This window comes from Chionomys nivalis, chromosome 2, assembly GCF_950005125.1.
Source record: "Chionomys nivalis chromosome 2, mChiNiv1.1, whole genome shotgun sequence".
Taxonomy (NCBI): Eukaryota; Metazoa; Chordata; class Mammalia; order Rodentia; family Cricetidae; genus Chionomys; species Chionomys nivalis.
In genome coordinates this window covers 132,167,480-132,180,491 of record NC_080087.1, presented here as the reverse complement: position 1 = coordinate 132,180,491, position 13,012 = coordinate 132,167,480, and the positions used below count along the sequence as shown (strand labels likewise).

The 13,012-nt window shown below is 41.4% G+C and overlaps 1 long non-coding RNA gene across 1 annotated transcript; it reads right to left on the bottom strand.

Annotated features, from left to right (window-relative positions):
• Positions 1-2,788: 2,788 nt before the first annotated feature.
• On the bottom strand, positions 2,789-11,596 carry LOC130864197 (uncharacterized). The gene is made up of 3 exons (XR_009055903.1): positions 11,475-11,596; positions 5,013-5,168; positions 2,789-2,904 (listed from the first exon to the last, which is right to left on the bottom strand). It is a non-coding gene; the product is annotated as an uncharacterized LOC130864197 (long non-coding RNA).
• Between the last annotated feature and the right edge of the window lie 1,416 nt (positions 11,597-13,012).

Here is a 13,012-nt window from a genome sequence, read left to right as displayed (position 1 = left end):
AACTCCATGGCTCTCCATAGCTCCCAAAACAGAATGACCCACCAGGGAAGTGGCATCTGAATTCCTTGGGAACTATGAGTCCATGGGGGTAAGGTTGGAATCCATTCTGTTTCTGCTCTAGCCCTGCTCCTGCAATGGTCCCTAGTCACAGAGAAATTTCTACAAATATTGGTAACACACAGGAACAGCAATGGTTTCTCCCTTGTCCCTCCATGGGTGGACACAATGCATTTTGTTAACATTTCCACATTGAGGCTTCTCTGGGTAGGGTAGACTTCTCTGGGTAGGAACGTCTTCGAACATTCTTGGGTAGGATGCTATTGCTGAAGGCAGCTCACTTGTCTCTCTGTTGACTTCCTAGATGCTGACTTCTCACCTTGACTGAAGGAGTTCTCCTGGTGACTTGTGTCTTGTTGACAGTCAGGATGTCACCCTTAAGATTTTTATAAGCATTCTTTGTAGACAGATTTTCTTTGGACTACCAGCTTACAAATAATGACGTGGAGACTTATAATTAATTATGAAAGCTCAGCCTATAGCTTAGGAAGTTCCTAACTAGCTCTTATAACTTAAATCAACCAATTTATATTCTATCATATGGCATTATCCCTTATCCATCTTATACCTCCTGCTTCTTCTCTTTCCCTCCTGGCATCTCGCACTCACCTAGATTCCTTCTCTTCTTCCTTTATCTCCCCAGAAATTCTGCCTATACCTCCTGCCTAGCTATTGGCAATTCAGCTTTTTATTACACCAATCACAGCATAACACCTTCACACAGTGTACATATTATCCCTTTTTTGTCTAAATAAAAAGAAAAGGTTTTAACTCTAACATAGTAAAACTATATACAATAAGAACAATTATTAAGTAAGAATTACCACAATATTTAGTCCATGTGTATTTGGAAATTCAGAGAAAGTACTGTATTATCTATTCTACCTTAGTGAGTCCAAAGTTTTATACCTAAACCATTTTCTATAATAACTCATATTACCATCCTAAAAATATCTTTTTAGACTGCAAAACATCTTCTTAGATGAGTAACTTAAACTTTTTTTCTCAACCTTATAAACTTTTTTCTCTTATATAATTATTTTTCTTAATTGAGTAACAAGGAATACTGTATACTATCTAGTCTTCAGTCCCCATCAGAGACCCCATAATGATATAATATTACTTGAGTAAACAGGAAGTGCAGAGTAAGCAACTTTCAAGACTAAAGAAATGTCAGAGACAAGATTACCTGGACTGTCCCCCATGGTTCCTCTACAACACTGGGGCATCCATCTTCAGCCCACAGGCCTAGAATATCTGACACTTTTCTGTGAAGCAGGAAAATTTGAAGGAGTGTCCTACCTTGTCTTGGTAAAGTTCAACTATCTTTTGTGTCCAGTTTATCCTATTTGAACAGTGTACTGTCGGCAGTTGAGGCAAGGACAGTTTCTTGCCCAGCAACTAATTTTGCCACAATAAAAGCAAACTCCACATGGAGGTTCTTCAATGTCTACCATCCTTTTATGAAGTTAATTGGTTATTCCAATAGCAAACTTGTCTTACTGTCATGAAAAGTCTTAGGTTATTAAAACATCTAAAATTTTATATTTTATAAGTTTCTAAAATGCCTGAAGACCATCTGTCTATCTAAAATATATCTAAAAATATATCTAAAGTATATCTAAAATATACTTAACATGGTATGTTTCAAACACAAATTCAAATGTTAGATGACTAATTACTAACCTGTATTAAAACATACTTAACATGGTATGTTTCAAACACAAATCCAATTGTTAGATGACTAATTACTAACCTGTATTTCTTAATTATTTTAATTTGTAATAATAACTTCCAAGGACTAGAAATTTACATTAAATTGTTAAATGTGCTGCATAAGTACACTACCTTAAACAAAAGTAGAAACATTAAATTTATATCAATATATAAACATCCATACCAATGCAATATATTTGAGACTAAATGTTGTTCAAAAGTAGACTTAACACTCTACCCTTTTAACCAATCATTCTTTATCTTCCCTTTTCCCTTAAGAAAGATATCCCTGAATTTAATTTCCTTTAACTTTTTCCCTGACCATGATCTACAACTTGCAATCAACCCCCCTAAATGATGCTAAACATTCATAATCCATTGAATGACCAAAAACTATCCACCACACTTCTTGGGAAAGCCAGTGTTGTGTTCTCTAGACTGCTTTCTGTTGTCTGGAAGGAATAGCATCTCTGGGAGACACTGAGAAAATTGGGATAATGGTCAAATCCTGGGAGAGCTAGCTATATTATTTTTTGTTTAGTCTCTGTGTTATGGGAAAGTGTAGAACTTATCTGATTCTTGACTAGATAGTTTGTAAGTCTTGACCATCTCAGCTAGCAGCTTTGAAGTTGTTTTGAATGCAGAACTTTGAGAAAACTCCAACAGAGGCATTCTGAGAGGCTGGATCATCTGAACTATTTGTCTTCATTGGTGTCTGGTCCTTTTCTTTTAAAAACACATAAATTTTTAAAGTCAATATACATATCTGTATTAAAACAAGTATGTAATGTACAGTGTAAACAAGTAAGCTAAAGAGGATTTTTTTTTGTTTAATGTTTGAGCAGGTAAAAAGCATCTGTCAACTTTATACGTTCATTTGGACTGTATAACCAAACTTCTACTCATTCATTCGACAGGATGGCATGTAATAATAAGTCATGAAGATTTTGTAGCCAACAAGATTTATCATGTCTCATCCAGTCTCAGATCTGTTCCTATACTAGAGGGCTCACCTGTCCTGTAGTCTTTCTTGGTTTCTGTCTTCATATCTGTAGCCAAGATTTTTAGGAGGTCTCCCCCAGTCAAATATCATCTTCATTAATTTTGAAGAGAACCATAACATTTTGTTTTCTGTGGAAACAAAGGCATATCCTCTCTCTCAAGGTAGCATTTTTTAAACTATCATTTTGAAGTTAAGACATTTTTAAAATACATAGATTAGTTCAGTTTAGTGGTTTCCATAATCCAATGTCTCTCAGCATCTCTTGTTTTTTTGTACATTAGCATTTAAAAATTCTATGTCAACAAAGTACCATACAAGATCCAGATGCCCTATATATTTCCCTATTTATGTGATTTATTCTTTTTTATATTACTTTACTCTTTCTTTAAAGATTTTACTTTATTATTATCAAACTTTTTTAATGGATGTCTATATTCCATTTTTTATCATTATTTGGCATCTCAGTACATTTTTAAACATGCTGTAACCTGCTCAGAGGTTTTGTCAGTCTGGACCTCGTTCTTGTGTGTGTGTGTGTGTGTTTTCCTGCAGTCTCCTCTAACTGGATGAGTTAACTCTTAAACTGTTAAGCCACTGCTGAGTAACTCTGATTAGCATATGGCATACTGACAACTGGCTTTGCTCCCTCACTTCCATGACAGCCTAGTCTTGTGTTGCTAGGTACTAGCCCCAGCTCTGGCAATTTATTCTGACTGCCTAAACCAGGAGTTTGTACCTAGTGTTGTGCTGTCTCAGAGGTAGAGCATGGGACTCTTAATCCCAAGGGTATGGGTTCATGCCACACATTGGGTGCCATATATAGATAGAGTTTTCTTTGGGACACCAGCTCACAAACAACAATACAGAGACTTATTGTGGAAGCTCAACCTATAGCATAGAATTGCTCCTAACTAGCTCTTCTAACTTAAATTAACCCATTTATATTAATCTACATTCTATCATGTGGCATTACCTCTCATCCATCTTACAGCTCCTGTTTCCTCTCCATGTCTCCTGACTTTTCCTGTGTACATAGATTCATCCTCCTCTTCCTTTCTTTTCCCAGAAATCCTGCCTATATCTCCTGCCTAGCTACTGACCATTCAGCTTTTTATTATACTAATCACAACAATACAACTTCACATAGTGTACAAATATCCCACAATTCTTTGTTGTGAAGTTTTCCTTCTTGGTATTCAATTCACACATCTACAAGTTCCATATGTCTGGACAATACTATGGATTTTTATCAGCTTGGCTCAAAGCATTGTCTGTGTGAAAGTCAAGCTGATGATGTCTGGCCCTGGTATTGGGAAATGTGCCCATGACTTTTTGCTGCATAAAGAACATTCCTTTTAGCTTGAAATTCTGTCCTCAATACTCCCACATTGCTCTATCTCAACATTTTTCCTTCCTGTGGCTGATTTATACCCTTTCACAGGAAGGCATTCAGCAGTCACTGCAATGGACCAAGAACAACTGCTCCAGCAACCTGAGAACAGCTTTGCTGTCTAGAAAATGGACGTTAAGACACAGTGCACTAAAAATTTAAAACCTCACCTTACCTGAGCAGAAGGTCAAATTTAATCATCATTCTCTCTCTCTCTCTCTCTCTCTCTCTCTCTCTCTCTCTCTCTCTCTCTCTCTCCCTTGTCTTTAAACCTCCATCTAGCAAAGGCTTTGAAAATCATGGTGAGCTAAGCACGGTGACAATTCTGCTACTACCTGCCACTGTCAGGAGCTCATATTTGTTTGACCTGTGAAAGGAAATTATCACAGAGTCAAAATCAGATTTCAGCAGAAGTCAAGACACATATTAAATGTGACGCTTTACAGCAGAACATGAGCCTCCTGCTCCCACCTCTGATGGGTTTCTCTTGGCTGTGTGCAGACAGACACTAATAAACGTTTTGATGAAGGTCCCTCTGTCTTTAAAGGAAATTAGATTGTTCTGACAGTATCGTATCATTGCTAAACTGCTGGTTATTATCTGCAGCCTGTGATCCTCCAGGTGTTTGCAAACTGATCGCTTCATGTTCTGCATTCCTCCATGTCCACATTTCAAGGGTGAGCAGCCACCTGTATAATTCCCATTCTAGGCAAAGCGATTGTCCCTTATAGATCTTGGAACACCTGAGGGACATACTCACAATGTTAATTTTAAAATCATTCATTCACGCACATGCACAACTTAAAAACAACTCATTCATGCTTTCGATTTAGGAAATTTCCTTACCTTCTGAATTGACTCAGTGAAGAATTTACTGATGTCAAGCATGTGTAGAAGGGCACTAAGTAATGCCCGAGTTCATGGTGGCTGGCAAGACAGAGCACGTTCACTTTCTTCTGGGGTTTAACACCTAGTGAGTGTAATTCCCTAGTGTTGTTAGAACTGTGGATGAAATAAACAGGTTGTAAGATGCAGAATACGTGGAAAGGTCCTTCCAAACTGGAAAATGTCAGGCTGAGACATAGCAAAACCAGGAGGCTTAAAGAAGGAGACATTGATAGGAGAAGGAAGTAGCTAGCGTACAGGCCCTGGGTGAAAGAAGGCTTAGCTTGTTCCTGGGAAAACAAAGGAAGTGAACTTTGGAGGAGCGAGTAAAATAGGGAGATGGCTGTAGCATCAGCTACCTGGCGGACGGGGCTTACATCCATCCATCCACACATCCCAGCAAGCCAGGAACAGACATGGTATAGATCTTTGTCCCTGTGCAATTGTAAGCACAGCCTCCTTTCACTTTCAGAAGTGGCCTGGTTTGCATGATATATGATCCTCCTTCTTAAAGGGCATGTCAAAGAGTTAGGATTTTATAATGTGTGAGACAGGAAATCATTGGAGAGAATGAAGCAGGCATGTGACAGATAGATTTATGCTGTAGGATCATTTTACCTGTAGTCACGAGGGGGGTCAAACGTGGACGTGGAAGGAGCTGGGGAAAGGCTATTACAGCAGTGCAGGGAATAGATGAATGGACCACAGAGCATGGCTTTAAAAACAGGGATCTGGTAAACAACGTCTCACCCTCTTTCTCTGTACCTCCAGGGCTGGTCCCGACAGGGACACAGAGGAAGTCAAGACACACTGAAGCACACTGGTCAGGGCCCTAGCGTACCCTTTCAGGACTCAGGTCACTTAGTCTCACAGCTGTGTCCTTCCACGGGGTCACAGGGGAGAGCTGTCATCCCCCTGGTGCAGCACACGTTCCAACTGAAGGTCACTGCATATTACAAGGTCATCCCAGCTCCAGAGGTCCTGGGGGATAGCCAGGCCTCTGCTGCGGTTGTACTGCAGTTGGAACACAGCTCAGTGTTTCCTTCTGCGGTTGTTACTCCACTTCCCCAGGCATGCTGCTCCTCAGAGCACATCCCAAATCACCTGCATGCTGACGTCCACTACAGAACCTAGTGGCTGGGAGACCTGATCTGTGATTCCAGGGGAGCACAGCTTTGTTTAAAATATATCTTTGATGCTATCTATCTTAGCCTTCCTACATCTAATTAAGAGGTAGAGTTGCCTCGGGTGAAGCACGATTAATAAAAATTCAGAGAGAGAAACTGGGGTTCAACCTGAAAACCAGAAAAGCAAAGCAGCCACTGGCTTTTGCCTTGACCTCAGTCTGAAAATGGTGATCCTGCCTCCAGGAACCTCAGAGTGAGACTGTGTCTGAGAGCTGTCTCCTCCCATTTTATAATCCTCTCTAGTTCTGGGATTAAAGGCGTGTACCACTGGAATTAAAGACATGCATTGTCGGGTTTCTATGGCAAACTAGTATGGCTACTGGGATTAAAGGTGTGTGTTTTGCAGCCTGGTCTATAAGGCTGGCCAGGGTGGTTGTTTTACTCTTTGAACTTCAGGCAAGCTTTATTTATTAAAACATAAATGAAATATCACTACATTGGTGCTGTTCTACTGGGAGCATGAGAAATGTTTTCCTCTTGTCTTTTATATGTTTTGAGGATGGAGTCACCTAATTTTTGTTTGTTGCTGTTTTTCTTTTTTGACCAGAGTAATTTTACTGTAAATGGTTGTGTTGGTTCATAACACCGGCAACCTCCTTGCTTTTAACTGCACCCCAAATAGTTATTTCAGAACTTGTGAAACATCAGCTCTTTAAATACCCATGTTTTCCATTGCCTACATCTAGTTTTTTTCTTTCAAACTTGAATTATTTCCTTAGGCAATGGAAAGTCTATTCTATTTCTTTATTTTTCTATGAAATTGTCCCTAGTGATTCTCTATAATAATTTAAAATGTATTGACACAAATTACTATGGGGGCTCTATTTTTGTATCTCATTGCCACTGAGAATGTAATTTGCCATAGATCAAATCATAGCCTCGCCACACCCAAGTATAGTCAACAATAAAACTGATGCAAAGCCACGAGAGCCTAACAGGAAAAAACAGCAGTCTTCCAGATGCGATGTGTAAGTCTTCACTCCCTCCCAGGTGAGAGACCAAAGCACAGGAAGGGGGGATTGTGTGCACTGCAAGTCCTAGGGGGGTTGACTGCATGTCTTCTGGTCAAGCCTCTAGTCTGGCTTTCAGCCTCTCTGCCTCTGTACCTCTTCTTATCACGAAGGTGCACAGAAGAATGAAATGTCTCCATACGCTTAATAGCTTAATTCTCTCCATTTAACAAATACTTTTAGCATTTGTGGTAGTTTGAACATAATTGACCCCCATAAACTCACAGGGAGTTGCATTATTAGCAGGAATGGCTTTGTTGAAGGAAGTGTGTCACTATGGGGGTGGGCTCTGAGGTCTTACAAATGCTCATATGCCACCAAGTGAAACACACCACTTCCTGTCGCCTGCAAGATATAGGACTCTCAGCTACTTCGTCAGGACCATGTCTGCCTGCATGCTACCATGTCATACCATGATGATAATGGAAGGCATCTCTGAACTGTAAACAAGTGACCCCAATTAAATATTTTTCTTTATAAGAGTTGCTGCAGTCATGGTGTCTCTTCACTGCAATAAAACCCTAATGAGACAACATCTATCATAGTTCTTTGTCCAGAAATCACTGCGTTAGACATAAAATATCCTAGAGTATAATGTTCATCAAAAGCCCTTGTGTTAAAGGTACCCTCAGGGTAGTTCTATTATGATATAATAGATTTCTTTAAAAGTAGGGCTTAATGGGGATCTTTAGGTCATCAGAGGTGTGATCTTGAAGGGGATTGTGGGCCTAGTTCCTCTTAATGCTCCTAAGCTATTGACATGTATTCTTTGCCACAGGTCCCAAAGCAGTGGAATCAAATGGCTGTGGATTAGACCGGTGAAGCTGTACGCTGCAATGAACCTTTCCTCTTTATAAGCTAACCAGCTCAGGCATTTACTGCAGTGCCAGAAAGGAGGACCATTCATTCCCCCACTTCTGATCCTGACTGCAATGTGATTTTTGGTTCTGAATTGCACAGCAGAATAATACAATATCTCCTTGTTACTTTTTTTCTTTTTGATGATTTTATTTCATAATTTTCCTAATTTGATAATCCTTTCATTAAAAATCTACCTTTTCTTCCTTTTCAAATCACCCACCCTTCTACAGTGTAAAATTTTGATCTTCAATTCATATATGATACTACGGGAAAATTAAACCAAAAGAATATTTTTTTCTTCGATGGTAGAAAACTGAACTGCTTTCTCAATGTGTTTTTAATATTTCACTCTTATTTACAGAACACTGGATGCATTATATGCCCCGATGATGCCTAGCTTGTGCTGTATGGCAGTGTCTATGGAGACCTGCTAGAACCTTTACCCTGGAGCAGACCCTTTAAATCTCTGAGAGCCTCAGTGACCTAGAGATGGGGATAATACCCACCTCCAAAGATGTCATGAAGACCAGAAGAAACTCTGCTGAAAGTCAGGAGTAACACAGGGTGCGTCTGTCTGAGCCTTTCATCTGTTTTACTCACAAACCATTCATTCATTCATTCACTCCTTCATTCATTTAAAACTAAGCATTTGTTGATACTTAGATTGGAAAGGGCTGTGTTTTAAGTTCTGAACATACAAATGGAGCAAAAGGGAACAGTGTACCTGGTATTATACAGCTCTATTCAAGAGCGAGGAGAAGATAATGAATAAATAAAAAGAAAGCAGGCAGTGATAAATGATAAGATTAAAGCTAATCAGGAAGACAGGATAGGAAATGAATGTGGAGTGGGAGCCTGCTTGACACTGAATGGCCAGAGACAGCCTTGGGTGGCAGGGACTGAGCTGAGACCAAATGACAAGGAAGTAAGCCCTACCAAAAATCGGAAAGAAGAGCAAGAGAGAATGAGGGGGAGGGGTCAGTGAGAGCCCAGAGGTAGGTAGGCTTCATGCATGAGCAGTATAAAAAAGGTATGGGTCTGACCACTGTGGGTCATTTATGGTCACAGCAGAAATCTTCAGTTATATTCTTTGTGCAATGAAGAGATTTTTGGAGAATTTAAAGCAGAAGAGTGGGCCTGGGGTCAAAATCTGATTGTCATGGTTATGAATGCCATCAAGAAGGAAAGTACCAAGCGTAGCAGAAGGGTAGCCACTTAGAAAGCTATCGCAGTCACCCGGCTGTGAGATGATGGGGGAGGGGAGTGCGGACAAACGATGGTCATAAAGACAGGGAGAAGTGAGCGGATGCTGGGTGTCTCTTAAAGGCCACAAGACTTGGAGCAGAGAGTGATAAGGAGCGAGCCTGTGATTCACAACTTCTGTAGCCAATGAACTTCACAAAGGCTCCATTACTAGCAAACCAGCATCATGCCCGACTGCCAACCTGGCAGCGCTGGAAGGGATTTCAGGATTCACTTCCAAACACGTCAACATAATGGGTTGAATTGTGTCCTCCCCTCTCCAAAATAATACATAGTTTGGTCCTAACCTCTTGGAATGTGCTCCTGTTATGCTGAAGGTCTTTATAGAGGTGGTCAAGTTGAAATGAGACCCTTTGGGAAGTCATATTCTAAAATCTAGAGAGAGGAAGAGAGAAAGAGAGAGGGAGAACGTGTGTGTGTGTGTGTGTGTGTGTGTGTGTGTGGTGTGTAGGGGCCAGTATATGAACATGAAAGTAGTGGTCAGAATAATGACATAGAAACAGGAATATGACTGCCTACAAATCCCAAAGCTGGTAAAGAAGCACTGAATGCCCTCAAAAGGAACAGCCTAGCAGTATGTGCCAATCTTAGCTTCCCAGACTCCACATCTAGGAGACAATATGCTGCCCCTGTTCAAACCACTTGGTCTGTGGGACCTTTACTGAAGCTAACCCTAGGAGACTCAGGCAGCCAGTATCCCAGAAGGGTAGCCACCAGTCTCAACTCTTGCTACTTCCTTTCCTGCATACAAAAGACAAAATAGAATTCTTATAGAACTCTCTCAGCCATAGGAAAGCCACCTCCCTAGGTGCTGTACTCAGTGTTTGAGACTACGGCTTTGTTGTCAGCACTTAACAAAAAAAGGGAGGGAGGGAGGGATGAAGAGAGAAAGACAGATAGGGAAGTAAGGAAGGAGGGAGGGAGGAAAAGGAAGAAGAAAAAGAGAAATAAAGAAAAAGAAAAGAAAGACAAGAAATCAAACATTAGTAACAAAATTCTATGGGACCAGTGGCTCTTGAGCAGTAATGTGGTGTAAGAGAACCAAGAAGTACAGGAGACAAGCAAATTACTGTATCAGTAATACAACATGTCTACTGAATGTGACATTTAAGTGTCTTCACTTAACACAGAAGTACTGAGGACAGAGGTCAAGAGCAACCCTAGAAGGGAGAGGAAGTCAGCTGGCCACCTCTTTGTCCTTTGAAAGACTCCCATTTCACACTTCTCCCCCACACTGAGTTTCTATCTCTGTCCTTTGTAATACTGTTCTCCAGCACCATGTGCCTCTATGTTATGGCGAAGGTTGGATGTGAATGAGTCAATAAGAGTCTTATCTGGAGGCTACAAAAGAAGACAAATGGCCCTGAGTTATAAGGCATATCTGATCAGAGGAGAACTCGGGCATCTGGAAGAAGGAGATGGAGAACCGTGACCATGGATCTGAAACATAGCAGGTAGTTGTTTACGGGTAAACCAGAGTCTCCATTTGTGTGGAGGGAAACAACAAGAAATGAAAATAAGAAGCTGCCTGGATCAAGAAACAAAGAAACTCGGTGTAGGCCAAGCAGTGCCTATCGGAAGTGGAAAGAGACCATGATATGGGAGAAAGGGGGAGGGGAAGGTTTTGCTACACGGGTAGGGGGTTTCTTGCAGTCAATGAACAATGAAATATGTGTCTGAAACACACATCATCTTGTACTCATAAATATTTGTAAATGTTAAAAAGACAAGCATTCAATCTTTTTTTCCGAAGGTGATTCTATTCCAAAAGCATGATTCAAACCATACATAGCTGTACATACCCTCCTACATACACAGACTTTAGCAGATTGGCCACACTGCTAAGCAGGTGGGTTCTCTTTGTCCATCCCAGCCTTGTACACTTCGCAAGGTCACTCGAGGTGTTTGCCCCTCCTTTAAGTATGCTGGATTGACTTAAAACAGATCCGAAACATACTTCAAGATGATAAAAATAGTTTTCCATTAAAAATAGAATTACAACAGGCACAGAGATAGACATTTAAACAAAAGGCAACCAAATCTTTCATTCTTCCAGTTAATTCATTCTTTTTAATGCTGTCAGAAACATGCAACTATCTTACCACTAAATTAGAATCTTCGGTTCTAGTATAAGGCATCGCTGATCAACTTTGTCAAAAAAAACAAAAACAAACAAACAAAAAAAAAACCCTTCTTATTGATGCCATGTAGCAAAGGATTTTCTTCTCCCATGCAGCAAGTCCAGAATGAAAGTGGGTTGTTGCCATAGCAACCGAACACAAGGCAGAGAATGCAAAAAGAGGAAGGTTTCTGCTCCGAAGGCCAGTCACAAGAGAGCCCCAGGTCTCTCAGTGGTGGCAGCAAAGAAAAACAATTGCCATGGCTTTTCACTGTCACGTGGTGCCTGCTGTTGGCATAGGGTTCCCCAAAATCAATTATTTGCATAATTCTGGATCATCCACTCAATGGAAAATAAAAAGTATTCACTGCCACAGTTTTCTCTTTCAACAGTCTGGTATTAGAGATTTTCTTAAAAATTTAGCACACAGGTGCCTTGCTGCTAGAAGCCGCTTATGAAGTATTTAGTTATTTAATGGCTTTCTCCTTCAATCTGATATTGTTCAAGATTATAAGTTAAAAACAAAACAAAAGAGGTGTGCTCTTCTCAAAGTACTCCACTATTCGGTGAGACCGTTGTACATAGAGCTTGTGACCCTCCTCCTCTGTGCAGGGCACCACAGAGGTGGACATTCAGGGAGACCACAAGCCATGCTGGAGAAATACAGGAGAGGAGAGAAAGGACGAATCTCACAGGCTAAAGACGGAACTGGAGTGCATCTGGCTGTGTTTGGGGGATCATCTGGCAGAGGAGAAAGCCTCACAGTGAAAGAAGCCCGATTCATGCGGGGTTGGCAGGGTTAGCGGGGTTAGCGGGGTTAGCGGGGATGGCGGGGTTGGCAGGGTTAGCGGGGTTAGCGGGGATGGCGGGGTTGGCAGGGTTAGCAGGGGTTAGTGGGGGTGGCAGGTGTGGCGGGGTTTGCGGGGGTAGCAGAGTTAGCAGAGGTTAGCGGGGGTTATCAGGAGTGGCGGGGCTGGTGGGGTTGGCAGCAGTAGCAGGGTTAGCAGGGGTTAGTGGGGGTGGTGAGGGTGGCAGGGGTTGGACGGGGTAGCAGGGTTGTTTCTCTTGGGCTGGCCGGGCGGTGGTGGCACACGCCTTTAATCCCAGCACTTGAGAGGCAGAGGCAGGCGGATCTCTGTGAGTTCGAGACCAGCCTGTCTACAAGAGCTAGTTCCAGGACAGGCTCCAAAACCACAGAGAAACCCTGTCTCAAAAAAGCAAAAAAAAAAAAAAAAAAAAAAACTGTAAGGTTGGAAATAAAGGATGCTGAACTGAACTGTAGGTGGAGTGGAAAGCCAGCTGGCTAAGATTTGGAGAATGTAGTAGTCCCTTCTTACTTTATCTTTGAAGCCTGGAGGTGCAATTTCTGGGCAGGCAGTGGAGGCAGAAACATGGCAAAGCCAGCTGTCCGAATAGCCTCTTAGTAACAGAGGGGAGAGCTGCTGGGTCCTATAAGGCTGGAATCGAGAGGACCATGCCCAGAGATGCCTCAGACACCTGGGCGAGAGACACACTGCAATG